At 45.3% G+C, this 18,579-nt stretch overlaps 1 pseudogene; it reads left to right on the forward strand.

Annotated features, from left to right (window-relative positions):
• The first annotated feature begins 6,237 nt into the window (after window positions 1-6,237).
• LOC135574766 (uncharacterized) lies at window positions 6,238-9,970 on the forward strand (annotated as a pseudogene).
• The last annotated feature ends 8,609 nt before the right edge of the window (window positions 9,971-18,579 follow it).

Here is an 18,579-nt window from a genome sequence, read left to right on the forward strand (position 1 = left end):
TTCTTCACTGGTTGCCCTTTTCTCGTGGCAACAGGTCACAAATCTTGCTGCTGTGATGGCACACTGTGGAATTTCACCCAGTAGATATGGGAGTTTTTCAAAATTGGATTTGTTTTCAAATTCTTTGTGGATCTGTGTGATCTGGGGGAAATATGTATCTCTAATATGGTCATACATTGGGTAGGAGGTTAGGAAGTGCAGCTCAGTTTCCACCTCATTTTGTGGGCAGTGAGCACATAGCCTGTCTTCTCTTGAGAGCCATGTCTGCCTACGGCGGCCTTTCTCAATAGCAAGGCTATGCTCACTGAGTCTGTACATAGTCAAAGCTTTCCTTAATTTTGGGTCAGTCACAGTGGTCAGGTATTCTGCCGCTGTGTACTCTCTGTGTAGGGCCAAATAGCATTCTAGTTTGCTCTGTCTCACTCTCCTTCTCTCACTCTCTCTCACTCTCCTCTCACTCTCTCTCGCTCTCCTTCTCTCACTCTTTCTCACTCTCCTTCTCTCACTCTCTCTCGCTCTCCTTCTCTCACTTTCTCTCGCTCTCCTTTTCTCACTCTCTCTCGCTCTCCTTCTCTCACTCTCTCTCGCTCTCCTTTTCTCACTCTCTCTCGCTCTTTTTCTCTCGCTCTCTTTCTTTCTTCCAATGAAAAGTTGAGACAGGTTGACGGAACTATGCAGGCAACAATCTCCTGAAGACACATTTGAACTTGAAATCTATCTGATGTACCCCAAAGTGGTGGATTTCCTGTACTACTCTGCACTGGCAAACCTATGGTCTCGATAGACAATGGGTAAATGTCAGTGTTTCAAAGATAGATCACACAGCTTGTGTTGTACAGGAGCGGAGGCCTAGATACCATTATTAGCCAGCTGTGGTTTTCTGCCATAACACAGCAAGGCCCTCACTGTAAGTCTCTCTCACATTACGACATGGCCACGGAATGCTGGCACATGACAACTTCACCCTGACGCAGGGCTTTCTTATCAGCCTGTTCAAGAGGGTGACAGACCTCATGAGAAAGCTGGATATTGAAATGAAGAGTAAGAGATGACATTTTTTTATTTTATTTTACCTTTATTTAACTAGGCAAGTCAGTTAAGAACAAATTCTTATTTTCAATGACGGCCTAGGAACAGTGGGATAACTGCCTGTTCAGGGGCAGAATGACAGATTTGTACCTTGTCAGCTGGGGGATTTGAACATGAAACCTTTCAGGTTACTAGTCCAACACTCTAACCACTAGAGGAAAAAGAAGGCCAAAGGCACCTGTGTCTTGTGTCAGAGTGACCTCTTGGTCAGACTGCTGCAGCTGCACATATGAGGGAAGGGAAGCCCCCTATAGTTCAGACAGACAAGATATCAGCAGCTTTCTATTGTATTCATCACATGATGCCTGCAGGTTGCAATGTCAGCAACACGTTGGAAATGTTTTTACATGGTTTTTGCTATGAAATGACCTTGAGAGAGAGAGAGAGAGAGAGAGAGAGAGAGAGAGACCCTATATTGGGGTCCTGGACTGAATAGTGATTGGGGAGAGAGAGAGAGAGAGAGACCCTATATTGGGGTCCTGGACTGAATAGTGATTGGGGAGAGAGAGAGAGAGAGAGAGAGAGAGAGAGAGAGAGAGAGAGAGACCCTATATTGGGGTCCTGGACTGAATAGTGATTGGGGAGGAGAGAGAGAGAGAGAGACCCTATATTGGGGTCCTGGACTGAATAGTGATTGGGGAGAGAGAGAGAGAGAGAGAGACCCTATATTGGGGTCCTGGACTGAATAGTGATTGGGGGAGAGAGAGAGAGAGAGAGAGACCCTATATTGGGGTCCTGGACTGAATAGTGATTGGGGAGAGAGAGAGAGAGAGAGAGACCCTATATTGGGGTCCTGGACTGAATAGTGATTGGGGAGAGAGAGAAAAGGTCCTCTCCTCTAACCCCCATGTCAGTGTGTTCCCTCTATCATACTAAGCTCCTGGCCGAAGAAGATGGAGCTGGTTGCCAAGGAGACGCACCACCTTCAAGGAGGACGAGAGCTCTCGAAAATCAACCCATTTATTCCTTACTGTGACATGAGGACCAGTGATAACAGTGACTAGTGTGTGGTAGTGTGTTTACTGGGAAGCGTATACCGTGGCCTCGTTTTTCGAGCCATTACATTCTTTCTCTCAATGACTACTGCATCACATCTATTGTTCCCAGGCCATATCAGTGACATACAGTTTGACTGTAACAGCCTCCTCCACTGCTCACCATGTTAATGCCAACTGTCCTGGCAGTATGTTTCCCCCTCCCTTAGTGACAATGAAATCACAGAGACTATCCTCTTCCTCCCATTGGCTGGGAAGCACCATGGTGATGCCCTCTGATTGGTCATGCCCAGTATGCACACTCGGCCAATCAGGCTCACTGTATCCATGAGACTGAAGCATGTAGGGCTATTTAAATCCAACCAGAGACACACAAGATTGCTTAGATGTACATTTCTATTTTTTTAAAGCAGGGGGGAAAGGTTTGCGAGTGGACAAACAGTTGCAAATCAGGACAGACCTGCTTGCTGCAAAGTGGTCGACCCATCTTCGGGGTTAAACTAACCCAGGGCAAAGCGTGAGTTGATTGAATGAAAACAGCGTACCAATTCAGGTTGTACTCTTCTATCCCTCTACCCTGAGTTTGTTGATAGAACTCTATCCCTTACTTGCATTCATGCTACTTTTCCCTAAATGAAGCTGTGGCAGTGAGCGGAGACTGAACAGTGAAATCATGTGGACAGGATGAACTAAAGCTGGAGGTCTCTTTTCTCCTGTACAACTGTGTCAGGGGGGCACTGGGTATTTGTTGTTCATGCCACAGGAACATAGTACAAACAATGTTCTACATCTCACAGAGGAGCAGCATTCGAAAGAAAAGCACCGGATGAAAAAGACGACGTAAGTCAGCTGCCATTTTGTGTTCGCTCTTTTTTATTTGAACAACGTCACATTTTCACTGACCATAAAATGGCGGATAAGTCCTCTCCCGCCAGGTCAGCCGTTACGGTCGTTTCGAGATTTGTTTTAGTTTAATATCACCTGCAACATATGCCATAATGGTGACCATAATTTTGGACTTGATGGACTTTGGAAACACTTTTAAAAGATTTGTATTTTGTAAATCAGATTTCATCCAAATATTTTTAGCATTTTTTAATGCATTTTCTACAGCCTTATCTTAATTTCAAAGTAAACTACATGTATGACCCTTGTACATTAAAATGTCTGAATGTCTCAACTGTACCATAATTTATGTAAATACAAATAAATAATTTTGATTTATCTTTCATCTCTGTGTTTACACTGTTGCCATTTACAGCTTATTTTAAAAGTTAATATTTGATTGTGTTGATTAAAACATGAACTACCTGGTATTTCAATTGTACAGACAGATAATGACCCCCATGTACCTTTAAGGTGAGTGGAAACTATAGTAAAAGGAGAGGTGAAAGTACTGTATAGCAACGACCCACGCCATCTTTCCGTAACCCTAACGATGACAACAAACAACAACAGATAGCCTACTAATATAGTCATGAAAATGAAAGGTTCTTCCCTCCAGTAATTCTATCAACCTTGACTGGAAATGGAAGGTGTAATTGCCAAAATTGGTTAATAAAAATGTACATATGTCCAAATGTACATGTCTGTGCCAGACTGAGACAGTCTAATTCTTTAAATACTGTATCTGTAGTCTAAATGTTTATTCTGAGTAAGTGTCAGCAGCAGTTTAACGTGGCAGTGAGAAGGAGGAGGAGAGTGATTCAAAGGGCTAGACAGGGTCCACTCCCTCTCAATTGATTTGTATTATTATAAATCAATGCCTTATTCTGAATACTTAACCAGAATGCAATGTCTGTGAGATGTGGAAAATGTACTTGACTATTGTTTGGGACAGTTTACGTCTGGGTTTAAAACATCCCTGGGGCACTGGGAAGAACATAGAAAGGTATAAGAATCTGACAAACAGCACAACTTCCATTTGAAAGATCATCTAAAGATGGAATGACAGAGGAGGGAAACTATATCATTTTGGCAGTGGTTCTATCCCTGGTCAAAATTATTGTTGGTGATGTATTACATAGCCTACCTACTACAGTATGTGGTGGTGGGATGCAATTGATTTGCTCAAATCTCCTGCTTTTGGTCATGTCAGTTTAGTGAGAAATGGAAATTAAAATTAAAATTTTACCGTCTATGACAACTATTTGTTTAACTTTTTTGTGCGAAAACACTGATGATGCTGAGGGACTCACCTGGGAAGATCAAATGCTTGACACATATCATGATAACAAACTGATGTCGAGGCCTGAGACTCGACAACATCAGTCATTTTCAGCTAGCTGGCTAGCTACCACTGCCTACTCACTTGCATCAAACTTGAGAAGCAATTACTTTTCCTGTTTGGCAGTAGAAGTTGGGTTGCCTCAAAAGACGGCACATTTATTTTAGTAACAGGAATTCTAGGTACTTCTTCTAATCCCAAAAATGTGAACACGCTAGCCTGGCTAACGTGTGACGTTAGTGTAGCATATCTACACTAACGTCACATGCTTGGTTTTATGATACCAGTTCATGGTGAGTATTCCTGGCAGTGCTTTCGGTTGAACATTTCTGAGTGCAACCAAGATGAAAATGGAATTTGCTTGTTTCTGTACACAGTTGATGTTACTTTTGAGCCGGTTTGTTGTCACAAATAAAATAGTTCCTGCCTGCCTTCTAGGTAAAACATCTTCAACCTGTCTCTGCTGCTCTCGTTTACCATGGTGACTGAGCCCTGCTTTCTCATTTACAACGAGCCTCATCCACTGTAAATCTGCATATCAGTGCACTATGGTGTCTATTTCTGCAATGGCTTAAAACACTATGTGTAATTCACCCATACAACCAAACTTTTCCTTTTCAGTAATACACCCATGACTGAACCCACTTTAGTGATAAAATAATTCCCATTAAGCAGGTATTCCCTCAGGGGTACGCACAATGCCGTAGGGGGTACACCAAATAAACATGTGATTCACAACATACAGAAGTGTGCTGGTTATCAAGGGGCAAAGTACACGTTGACATGTGTTTTTAAATTGAGAGACGAGCTTAAAGTTTTATTTACTGACCATCATTTTCACTTGTCTGACCGCTTGTATGATGGCGAGTTTCTCACATGACAGGCCCATCTGAGGGATGTTTTTTCCTGCCTGAATGATCTGAATCTAGGATTACAGGGACTCGCAACTATATTCAATGTGCGGGACAAAATTGAGGCTATGATTAAGAATTTGGAGCTCTTTTCTGTCTACATTAACAAGGACAACACACAGGTCTTTCCATCATTGTATGATTTTTTTGTGTGCAAATGAACTCAAGCTTACGGACAATGTCAAATGTGATATAGCTAAGCACCTGCGTGAACTGGGTGCACAATTACGCAGGTACTTTCCCGAAACGGACGACACAAACAACTGGATTTGTTATACCTTTTCATGCCTTGCCTCCAGTCTACTTATCGATATCTGAAAAAGAGAGCCTCATCGAAATTGCAACAAGCAGTTCTGTGAAAATGTAATTTAATCAGAAGCCACAGACAGATTTCTGGATTGGGCTGCACTCAGAGTATCCTGCTTTGGCAAATCGAGCTGTTAAGACACTGATGCCCTTTGCAACCACGTACCTATGTGAGAGTGGATTCTCGGCCTTCACTAGCATGGAAACTAAATACAGGCACAGACTGTGTGTGGAAAATGATTTAAGACTGAGACTCTTTCCAATACAACCCAACATTGCAGAGTTATGTGCATCCTTTCAAGCACACCCTTCCCATTAACCTGTGGTGAGTTATTCACAATTTTTGATGAACAAATAAGGTTTTATATGTAAGATGGCTAAATTAAGAGCAAAATTATTGATAATTATTATATTATTATTTATGCCCTGGTCTATAAGAGCTCTTTGTCAATTCCCACGAGCCGGGTTGTAACAAAAACTCACACTCACTCTGATGTTTAATAAATGTATTGTATAGTGTGTGTGTGGCAGGCTTACAATGATGGCAAAAAACAACATTTGAGAGTGTGCTGACCCTGGTGCTAGAGGGGGTACGCAGCTGGAGGTTGAATGTTTGAAGGGGTACGGGACTATAAAAAGTTTGGGAACACTGCCATAAAGTAATTCTCCTGACCTCATCCCTGGTCTTGCTGGCAACAATCCTCACAAAATGTCTTCTTTGGAGAGGAAGTATGAGAAACAATGGATTTTTACCCTGAAGCCTGACCCCCAGAGGAAGACCAGCGCAGAGATCGTCACTGAAGCCAGTTGTTCTCTGAGGACCACAGACAGCTGCTCAGGGAGACCTCCTCTCGAGCCCAAGATACTCAACCTCCCTCTATGTTCAGGGTAGGGATCTGGTTAAAACCCCTATCTTGTAACCCCCCAGATGTAGTCCAGTGTTACATCCATACAGTGTACTGAATGAATAAGGTCTCTCTTTTCCTCTTTCAGCATCAAGGCTTACCATTTTGAAGCACCAGACTTCAGACCCGGTTCTGGAACTCGCCTGTCTCCTCAGGAGAATGTGGGTTCTTCTCCTCATTGTTCATCTCATCTCCTCACTGTTGAACTGTACATTAATCTATGTATATTCAAACCCCCTCTGACCCCCTGGACCTGAAGACGAGGGTGGCAGGGGCGAGGCCACGCCTCCTCAGCGCTGGCTGTCTGACAACACTCCCACCTCTGGCAGGTTCAACAGAGGGTAAAGGGAGATGGAGAGAGAGGGAGAAATGAAAGAAAGATGGAGAGTTAGAAGGGAGTGAGACAAAATTGCAAAAGCAATGGAACGAGAGATGGGAGGTAATATAAAGAGAGAGAGGTGCAGGGTCGGGTTTATGAGCGAGGGGGAGAAAAAGGGAGTGGAGAGGGATGGTCAATGGTTGCAATAAGCAAAACATGAACACTTTATTATTGTAAGGCAATATCTCTGCGTGTTGTCAGCCAGTCATTTTATTATTAATAAATCATTTGCACAGGCAGAGGGCTGGAGCAGCTCTTCTCCCAAAGGGAAATGAATGCAACCATTCACAGGAGGATGTTATACCTGATTTACATTCCCACTTGGTTGGTTGAGGTGGAAAACGTTGCAGCTGGTTTCCAGGTGGTTTAGTCTTCTTTTTGTTAAATGTTTTTTAAATGTTTTTTGTTTAAAAAGAATTGGAATTTTTATTTATAATTGTTTTTGTCTTCTTTTTTGTATCTTTGCTTGCTTACGTCACTGGCTTTTGGGAAAAGCTCAAATGACTGTGTAGAGTTTGGTTATTTGTACATTTTCTAAACATTATTTTCTAATCTTTCACAAAATCAAAACACAAAATCTGAAAAGATGGTGAGAACTTTGAAGGCAGTTCAGAACACTAGTATCCAATAACTATAATATCTCTTCACTATACTGTGTTTGTAGGGAGGGACAGTGTGAGTTCAGATTCCAGCCTAGGGCAGAGGGAGCTGTCAGCTAAGAGAAGAGGCAGGAGAGCCCCTTGTACTGAGCCTACTGATGGAGGGAAGAGAGACAAGGATTAGGGGAGGCCCCTCGAAACCTGCCTGACACAGGACCAACAGTGAAAGGTACTGTATGCCTACACATTTCTCTACATTTCATTCCTTGTTCTCTCTTTCATTCCTCCATATCCTCTTTCTCTTCTCATCTTTTCACTTTGTCTCACTTCTGTCTGTCCACCCATCTCTTTCTTTCTCTCTTTCTTTTCCATCTTGTCTTTTTTCTCTCCCTTTTGATGTTTTCTTTTACTATTCTACTCTCTTATTCTACCTCTTTCTCCCACTTCTCTCTCCTTCCCTCTCACCTCCTTCTCACTCTCACTCTCTCTCTCTCTCTCTCTCCTCTCCCTCCCTCCCCCTCCCTCCCTCCCTCCCTCCCTCCCTCCCTCCCTCCCTCCCTCCCTCCCTCCCTCCTTTAGCTCACTCTCTATCTTTCTCCCCTCCCTCCCTCCCTCCCTCCCTCCCTCCCTCCCTCCCTCCCTCCCTCCCTCCCTCCCTCCCTCCCTCCCTCCCTCCCTCCCTCCCTCCCTCCCTCCCTCCCTCCCCCTCACTCACTCACTCACTCACTCTCTATCTTTCTCTCTACTTCTCCCTCCCTCCGTCTCTCTCCTTTTGGCGTAGGTGACATTAAGTGTAGATGTATTGGCACACAAAGGATTCCATGGTGGCCATTACCACAGTGGTGAATTATACCTCCTGTTCTTACATTTCACGGCCTGGCTCAACCCTGATGCAATGTTCTGGCCACTCTCTTTCAGAGTCCGATTCAAAGACTTTGACTACCCCTCACCTCTGTGCTTTCTCACTCGTTTTGGTTCTTTACATATCCAGATTGCCTTCAAGTTTATTCAAGGTATTTCATGAATTTCTCCAACTCTTCAATGAAACCCGAACCTTAGGAGAGAGGGAGTAGTTTTAGCCAAATGTGTATGAAAATTAAAGTCTTATAAGATATTATATGAGCTTTCAGCCACCCCCATCTAAGTCTAATGGACAAGTCAACCTCAGTCTTCAGCAGTGGTGTAAAGTACTTAAGTAAAAATATTTTAAAGTACTACTTAAGCAGTTTTTGGGGTGTCTGTACTTTACTTTACTATTTCTATTTTTTGCCAACTTTTACTTTTACTCCACTACATTCCTAAATAAAATAATGTATTTTTTACTCCATACATTTTCCCTGACACCCAAAAGTATTTGTTACATTTTGACAAGAAAATGGTCGAAATCACACACTTCAAAATAACATCACTGGTCATCAATACTGCCTCTGATCTGGCGGATTCACTGAACACAAATGTTTGTAAATTATGTCTGAGTGTTGGAGTGTGCCCCATGGCTATCCGTCAATAAAATTTAAAAAATTGTCTTGTCTGGTTTGCTTAATACACAGAATTTGAAATGGTTTATGCTTTTACTTTTACTTTTGATACTTACATTTAAAACCAAAATACCTTTAGACTTTTACTCAAGTAGTATTTTAATGGGTGACTTTCAATTTGACTTAATGTATTAATCTATTAATGTCTTCAGGTCTGGTCAGGTACTATTAATGTCTTACGTATGACAATTGAATACTTTTTCCACCACTGGTCTTCAGGTCAGGTACTTGTCTAAATGGATCCTAGTTTTCAAAACTACCTTCTCAGCCAAGACCTTCCCAATACAATAGACCTATCTATCTGTTATCAACATCACCATCACTGACCGGTCAGTCTTCAGGAGAGGCTCAAACAGTTTCTGCCTACCTCATCAGGAGTGTGTCAGTTATAGAGATATATAACCAGGAATGAGGACGGGGCCTGTCGTTAAAATCCATCCTCATATTGTTTGGCTAGAACTGCTGGAGCTGCTGGGGCTTCTGGAGCTGCTGGGGCTGCTTGGAGCTGCTGGGTCTGCTAGAACTGCTGGAGCTGCTGGGGATTCTGGAGCTGCTGGGGCTGCTAGAACTGCTGGAGCTGCTGGGGCTGCTTGGAGCTGCTGGGGCTTCTGGAGCTGCTGGGGCTGCTAGAACTGCTGGAGCTGCTGGGGCTTCTGGAGCTGCTGGGACTGCTTGGAACTGCTGGGGCTGCTAGAACTGCTGGAGCTGCTGGGGCTTCTGGAGCTGCTGGGGCTGCTAGAACTGCTGGAGCTGCTGGGGCTTCTGGAGCTGCTGGGGCTGCTTGGAGCTGCTGGGGCTTCTGGAGCTGCTGGGGCTGCTAGAACTGCTGGAGCTGCTGGGGCTTCTGGAGCTGCTGGGACTGCTTGGAGCTGCTGGGGCTGCTAGAACTGCTGGAGCTGCTGGGGCTTCTGGAGCTGCTGGGGCTGCTAGAACTGCCGGAGCTGCTGGGGCTGCTAGAACTGCCGGAGCTGCTGGGGCTTCTGGAACTGCTGGGGATGCTTGGAGCTTCTGGGGCTGCTAGAACTGCTGGAGCTGCTGGGGCTGCTGGAGCTGCTGGAGATGCTGGGGATGCTGGAGCTGCTGGGGCTGCGTGGAGTTGCTGGGGATGCGTGGAGCTGCTGAGGCTTCTGGAGCTGCTGGGGCTGCTGGAGCTGCTGGGGCTGCTTGGAGCTGCTGGAGCTGCTGGAGCTGCTGGGGCTTCTGGAGCTGCTGGGACTGCTTGGAGCTGCTGGGGCTGCTAGAACTGCTGGAGCTGCTGGGGCTTCTGGAGCTGCTGGGGCTGCTAGAACTGCCGGAGCTGCTGGGGCTGCTAGAACTGCCGGAGCTGCTGGGGCTTCTGGAACTGCTGGGGATGCTTGGAGCTTCTGGGGCTGCTAGAACTGCTGGAGCTGCTGGGGCTGCTGGAGCTGCTGGAGATGCTGGGGATGCTGGAGCTGCTGGGGCTGCGTGGAGTTGCTGGGGATGCGTGGAGCTGCTGAGGCTTCTGGAGCTGCTGGAGCTGCTGGGGCTGCTTGGAGCTGCTGGAGCTGCTGGAGCTGCTGGGGCTGCTTGGAGCTGCTGGGGAGGCTGGAGCTGCTGTGGATGCTGGAGCTGCTGGGGCTGCTGGGGCTGCTGGAGCTGCTGGGGATGCTGGAGCTGCTGGGGCTGCTTGGAGCTGCTGGGGATTCTGGAGCTGCTGGGGATGCTGGAGCTGCTGGGGCTGCTGGAGCTGCTGGGGCTGCTTGGAGCTGCTGGGGCTGCTAGAACTGCTGGAGCTGCTGGGGCTTCTCGAGCTGCTGGGGCTGCTAGAACTGCTGGAGCTGCTGGGGCTTCTGGAGCTGCTGGGGCTTCTGGAGCTGCTGGGGATGCTTGGAGCTGCTGGGGAGGCTGGAGCTGCTGGGGCTGCTGGAGCTGCTGGGGCTGCTGGAGCTGCTGGGGATGCTTGAAGCTGCTGGGGCTGCTTGGAGCTGCTGGGGCTGCTTGGAGCTGCTGCCCCCCCACACACACACACAATTTTACTGAGAACCTATAATAGATTCGAAGCCAGACCCCCAACTCTCACCCCACGCTCAACCGGTGTCGCTCATTCAGCCGACAGAAACTTTCAACCGGTTTTCCCCATTAAGCAGCGGGTCGGTGTCAGAGGCCGAGTCTTCTCTGGTCTCTACTCCTCCCGTTACGGGGTCTGAGACGCCGAAGCTTCCCACCATTAGCTCTGACAAATTGAAAACTCTAGTCATTGGCGACTCCATTACCCGCAGTATTAGACTTAAAGCGAATCATCCAGCGATCATACACTGTTTACCCGGGGGCAGGGCTACCGACGTTAAGGCTAATCTGAAGATGGTGCTGGCTAAAGCTAAAACTGGCGAGTGTAGAGAGTATAGAGATATTGTTATCCACGTCGGCACCAACGATGTTAGGATGAAACAGTCAGAGATCACCAAGCGCAACATAGCTTCTGCGTGCATATCAGCTAGAAAGATGTGTCGGCATCGAGTAATTGTCTCTGGCCCCCCCCCCCGTTAGGGGGAGTGATGAGCTCTACAACAGAGTCTCACAACTCAATCGCTGGTTGAAAACTGTTTTCTGCCCCTCCCAAAAGATAGAATTTGTAGATAATTGGCCCTCTTTCTGGGACTCACCCACAAACAGGACCAAGCCTGACCTGCTGAGGAGTGACGGACTCCATCCTAGCTGGAGGGGTGCTCTCATCTTATCTACCAACATAGACAGGGCTCTAACTCCTCTAGCTCCACAATGAAATAGGGTGCAGGCCAGGCAGCAGGCTATTAGCCAGCCTGCCAGCATAGTGGAGTCTGCCACTAGCATAGTCAGTGTAGTCAGCTCAGCTATCACCATTGAGACCGTGTCTGTGCCTCGACCTAGGTTGGGCAAAACTAAACATGGCGGTGTTCGCCTTAGCAATCTCACTAGGATAAAGACCACCTCCATTCCTGTCATTACTGAAAGAGATCATGATACCTCACTTCTCAAAATAGGGCTACTTAATGTTAGATCCCTTACTTCAAAGGCAATTATAGTCAATGAACTAATCACTGATCATAATCTTGATGTGATTGGCCTGACTGAAACATGGCTTAAGCCTGATGAATTTACTGTGTTAAATGAGGCCTCACCTCCTGGCTACACTAGTGACCATATCCCCCGTGCATCCCGCAAAGGCGGAGGTGTTGCTAACATTTACGATAGCAAATTTCAATTTACAAAAAAAAATTTTTTTGAGCTTCTAGTCATGAAATCTATGCAGCCTACTCAATCACTTTTTATAGCTACTGTTTACAGGCCTCCTGGGCCATATACAGCGTTTCTCACTGAGTTCCCTGAATTCCTATCGGACCTTGTAGTCATTGCAGATAATATTCTAATCTTTGGTGACTTTAATATTCACATGGAAAAGTCCACAGACCCACTCCAAAAGGCTTTCGGAGCCATCATCGACTCAGTGGGTTTTGTCCAACATGTCTCTGGACCCACTCACTGTCACAGTCATACGCTGGACCTAGTTTTGTCCCATGGAATAAATGTTGTGGATCTTAATGTTTTTCCTCATAATCCTGGACTATCGGACCACCATTTTATTACGTTTGCAATTGCAACAAATAATCTGCTCAGACCCCAACCAAGGAACATCAAAAGTCGTGCTATAAATTCACAGACAACACAAAGATTCCTTGATGCCCTTCCAGACTCCCTCTGCCTACCCAAGGACGCCAGAGGACAAAAATCCGTTAACCACCTAACTGAGTATCTCAATTTAACCTTGCGCAATACCCTAGATGCAGTTGCACCCCTAAAAACTAAAAAAATGTCTCATAAGAAACTAGCTCCCTGGTACACAGAAAATACCGAGCTCTGAAGCAAGCTTCCAGAAAATTGGAACGGAAATGGCGCCACACCAAACTGGAAGTCTTCCGACTAGCTTGGAAGGACGGTACCGTGCAGTACCGAAGAGCCCTTACTGCTGCTCGATCATCCTATTTTTCTAACTTAATTGAGGAAAATAAGAACAATCCGAAATTCCTTTTTGATACTGTCGCAAAGCTAACTAAAAAGCAGCATTCCCCAAGAGAGGATGACTTTCACTTTAGCAGTGATAAATTCATGAACTTCTTTGAGGAAAAGATTATGATTATTAGAAAGCAAATTACGGACTCCTCTTTAAACCTGCGTATTCCTCCAAACCTCAGTTGTCCTGAGTCTGCACAACTCTGCCAGGACCTAGGATCAAGAGAGACGCTCAAGTCTTTTAGTACTATATCTCTTGACACAATGATGAAAATAATCATGGCCTCTAAACCTTCAAGCTGCATACTGGACCCTATTCCAACTAAACTACTGAAAGAGCTGCTTCCTGTGCTTGGCCTCCTATGTTGAACATAATAAACGGCTCTCTATCCACTGGATGTGTACCAAACTCACTAAAAGTGGCAGTAATAAAGCCTCTCTTGAAAAAGCCAAACCTTGACCCAGAAAATATAAAAAACTATCGGCCTATATCGAATCTTCCATTCCTCTCAAAAATTTTAGAGAAGGCTGTTGCGCAGCAACTCACTGCCTTCCTGAAGACAAACAATGTATACGAAATGCTTCAGTCTGGTTTTAGACCCCATCATAGCACTGAGACGGCACTTGTGAAGGTGGTAAATGACATTTTAATGGCAACGGACCGAGGCTCTGCATCTGTCCTCGTGCTCCTAGACCTTAGTGCTGCTTTTGATACCATCGATCACCACATTCTTTTGGAGAGATTGGAAACCCAAATTGGTCTACACGGACATGTTCTGGCCTGGTTTAGATCTTATCTGTCGGAAAGATATCAGTTTGTCTCTGTGAATGGTTTGTCCTCTGACAAATCAACTGTAAATTTCGGTGTTCCTCAAGGTTCTGTTTTAGGACCACTATTGTTTTCACTATATATTTTACCTCTTGGGGATGTTATTCGAAAACATAATGTAAACTTTCACTGCTATGCGGATGACACACAGCTGTACATTTCAATGAAACATGGTGAAGCCCCAAAATTGCCCTCGCTAGAAGCATGTGTTTCAGACATAAGGAAGTGGATGGCTGCAAACTTTCTACTATTAAACTCGGACAAAACAGAGATGCTTGTTCTAGGTCCCAAGAAACAAAGAGATCTTCTGTTGAATCTGACAATTAATCTTAATGGTTGTACAGTCGTCTCAAATAAAACTGTGAAGGACCTCGGCGTTACTCTGGACCCTGATCTCTCTTTTGAAGAACATATCAAGACCATTTCGAGGACAGCTTTTTTCCATCTACGTAACATTGCAAAAATCAGAAACTTTCTGTCCAAAAATGATGCAGAAAAATTAATCCATGCTTTTGTCACTTCTAGGTTAGACTACTGCAATGCTCTATTTTCCGGCTACCCGGATAAAGCACTAAATAAACTTCAGTTAGTGCTGAATACGGCTGCTAGAATCCTGACTAGAACCAAAAAAATTTGATCATATTACTCCAGTGCTAGCCTCTACACTGGCTTCCTGTCAAAGCAAGGGCTGATTTCAAGGTTTTACTGCTAACCTACAAAGCATTACATGGGCTTGCTCCTACCTATCTCTCTGATTTGGTCCTGCCGTACATACCTACACGTACGCTACGGTCACAAGACGCAGGCCTCCTAATTGTCCCTAGAATTTCTAAGCAAACAGCTGGAGGCAGGGCTTTCTCCTATAGAGCTCCATTTTTATGGAACGGTCTGCCTACCCATGTCAGAGACGCAAACTCGGTCTCAACCTTTAAGTCTTTACTGAAGACTCATCTCTTCAGTGGGTCATATGATTGAGTGTAGTCTGGCCCAGGAGTGGGAAGGTGAACGGAAGGCTCTGCAGCAACGAACCGCCCTTGCTGTCTCTGCCTGGCCGATTCCCCTCTTTCCACTGGGATTCTCTGCCTCTACCCTGTTACGGGGCTGAGTCACTGGCTTACTGGGGCTCTCTCATGCCGTCCCTGGGGGGTGCGTCACCTGGGTGGGTTGATTCACTGTTGTGGTCGGCCTGTCTGGGTTGGCGCCCCCTTGGGTTGTGCCGTGGCGGAGATCTTTGTGGGCTATACTCGGCCTTGTCTCAGGATGGTAAGTTGGTGGTTGAAGATATCCCTCTAGTGGTGTGGGGGCTGTGCTTTGGCAAAGTGGGTGGGGTTATATCCTTCCTGTTTGGCCCTGTCCGGGGGGGTGTCCTCGGATGGGGCCACAGTGTCTCCTGACCCCTCCTGTCTCAGCCTCCAGTATTTATGCTGCATTAGTTTATGTGTCGGGGGGCTAGGGTCAGTTTGTTATATCTGAGTACTTCTCCTGTCCTATTCGGTGTCCTGTGTGAATCTAAGTGTGCGTTCTCTAATTCTCTCCTTCTCTCTTTCTTTCTCTCTCTCGGAGGACCTGAGCCCTAGGACCATGCCCCAGGACTACCTGACATGATGACTCCTTGCTGTCCCCAGTCCACCTGGCCATGCTGCTGCTCCAGTTTCAACTGGCCTGGGCCCTAGGACCATGTCCCAGGACTACCTGACATGATGACTCCTTGCTGTCCCCAGTCCACCTGGCCATGCTGCTGCTCCAGTTTCAACTGTTCTGCCTTACTATTATTCAACCATGCTGGTCATTTATGAACATTTGAACATCTTGGCCACGTTCTGTTATAATCTCCACCCGGCACAGCCAGAAGAGGACTGGCCACCCCACATATGCTCTCTCTAATTCTCTCTTTCTTTTCTCTCTCTCGGAGGACCTGAGCCCTAGGACCGTGCCCCAGGACTACTTGACATGATGACTCCTTGCTGTCCCCAGTCCACCTGACTGTGCTGCTGCTCCAGTTTCAACTGTTCTGCCTTATTATTATTCGACCATGCTGGTCATTTATGAACATTTGAACATCTTGGTCATGTTCTGTTATAATCTCTACCCGGCACAGCCAGAAGAGGACTGGCCACCCCACATAGCCTGGTTCCTCTCTAGGTTTCTTCCTAGGTTTTGGCCTTTCTAGGGAGTTTTTCCTAGCCACCGTGCTTTTACACCTGCATTGTTTGCTGTTTGGGGTTTTAGGCTGGGTTTCTGTACAGCACTTTGAGATATCAGCTGATGTACGAAGGGCTATATAAATAAATTTGATTTGATTTGATTTGATTTGACTGATCTAGTTACACAATATATGTGAGATCACCATCTTCAGATTTTCATGGACATGATCTGAAAGCCATTCACTCTTTGTCTTGCAAACTCATACCCTTTTTTTTCACAGTTCAAGTTCAGTGTTTAAGGTTTACATGTCTGTACTCCCAAACTCCAGTCATTCTCCTTGATTAGAACTTTCCTATTTGGACCAAGCCATCTTAGAGAAAGTGGAACGAGAGCAAGGGGTTGAGCCAGGGGTGAGAGAGAGAGAGAGAGAGAAAATAACAGAGATTTAAAGTTGGAGTGTGCCGTGCACGCTTGAGAAATGGAGAAAGAGAGTGAGAAATAAAAAGAGAGATTAGACATTGGCTGCTTCTTTTTCTCCAATAAGCCTGGGCTTAAAAGCTCAAAATGGCTGTCTATTAGATTTGGGTGCCCATCTGGGCACGGCTAGAAGCCGCGTAGCAGCGTCTCTGCTGGGAGTGACTGACTGACTGACTACTGTCCACCACAGGCACTGCCCAGGCCCAAGACACAGATGAGATCATGTCTCGTAGAAGGCACTATCACACACAGAGGCCCTATTACCAGGCCCTGATCCCATCACACAGACGGCATGCTCTCTCTCTCTCTCTCTCTCTCTCTCTCTCTCTCTCTCTGTGTCTCTCTGTCTTTCTCTCTCTCTCTCCCTGTCTACAGTATGTCTGTGTGTGTGTTTGTCTCTCTCCCTATTTTCCTCTCTCTCTCTCTCTGACATTAAGAATAACAATCATCTCTGCTTGTGCTCTCTGCTCCAGTCTATGCCCTGTGTACCAGCCTCAGTTATGTTAGTAAGTCATCCAATATATGCTTTAGCCTGGTAGAGATATTAAAGCACTGTCAGGATTCATTTGATCATCAATGACAACAAAAAGACAGTGAACAAAACAGTGTAAAACAGCAAGTTATCGGTGTTGCTGTCAGTTCTGTAACTGAAAATAACTGTTGAGTAAAGTCACAGTGACAAAGCATGAACGGCTTTAACCAGGGTTAACCCACAAAGCTGTGGTCTCAGTTCCTGTCTGTTGCAGGTCTCTTTGTATGTGACTGACACAAGCTCAGGCACACACACACACAGGAGCAGACAGCAACACAGGCTATATACAATACAGTATCAGGAAGAGGAGCTTCAGTTACTGCAACCTCTGTTGTAATGGGGACACCTGGTGTTAACTGAAGTAACTGGTCACATACAGTGATATACAGGGCCTTCAGAAAGTACACATTCACCTTTTCTTATTCCACGTGTTGTTGTGTTACAGTCTAAATTGAAAATGGATTAAATACATATATATATATATTAAAGTTGCATATGATAATGGCATTGTTAAAATGATTTACTCAAGAATGTATAGTAGGTGCAATGTCTACACATCACTGTATAGTAGGTGCCTAACCCTAACCAAGACTGTATAGTAGGTGCCTAACCCTAACCCTAACCAAGACTGTACAGTAGGTGCCTAACCCTAACCCTAACCCTATACAAGACTGTATAATATGTCTACACATCACCTACACCTAATGACAAAGTGAAAACATGTTTTAGACATTTTTGCAAATTTATTGCAAATTAATTTCAGAAATATTTTTAAAAATGTACCTCCCTGAGTCAGTACATGTTAGAATAATTTTTGGCAGCAATGACAGCTGTAATTCTTTCTGGGTAAGTCTCTAAGAGCTTTGCACACCTGGATTGTACAATATCTGCACATTATTCTTTCTTTTTTTTAAATCTTCAAGCTCTGTCAAGTTGGTTGTTGATGCTAGACAGCCATTTCCATGTCTTGCAATAGATTTTCAAGCCGATTTAAGTCAAAACTACAACTAGGCCACTCAGGAACATTCAATGTTGTCTTGGTAAGCAACTCCAGTGTATATTTGGCCTTTCCTGCTGAAAGGTGAATTTGTCTCCCAATGTCTGTTGGAGAGCAGACTGAACCAGGTTTTCCTCTAGGATTTTGCCTTCGCTTAGCTCTATTCCATTTATTTTTATCCTAAAAAAACTCCCCAGTCCTTGTTGATGACAAGCATACCCATAACATGGTGCAGCCACCACCATGCTTGAAAATGTGAAGAGTGGTACTCAGTGATGTGTTGTGTTGGATTTGCCCCAAACATAATGATTTCAGGACATAAAGTTAATTTCTTAGCCATTTCTGTGCAGTTTTACTTTAGTGCCTTATTGCAAACAATAGTATTGTGGAGTAAATACATTGTTGTGGACCCATCCTCAGTGTTCTCCTATCACAGCAATTAAACTCTGGAACTGTATTATTTTTGTACTTTTTACCCCTTTTTCTCCCCAATTTCATGATATCCAATTAGTAGTTATAGTCCTGTCCCATTGCTTCAACTCCCGTACAGACTCAAGAGAGGCGAAGGTCGAGAGCCATGCATCCACCAACACGACCCTGCCAAGCCACACTGCTCACTTAACCCGGAAGCCAGCCGCACCT

Source organism: Oncorhynchus nerka, linkage group LG13, assembly GCF_034236695.1.
Source record: "Oncorhynchus nerka isolate Pitt River linkage group LG13, Oner_Uvic_2.0, whole genome shotgun sequence".
Classification (NCBI taxonomy): Eukaryota; Metazoa; Chordata; class Actinopteri; order Salmoniformes; family Salmonidae; genus Oncorhynchus; species Oncorhynchus nerka.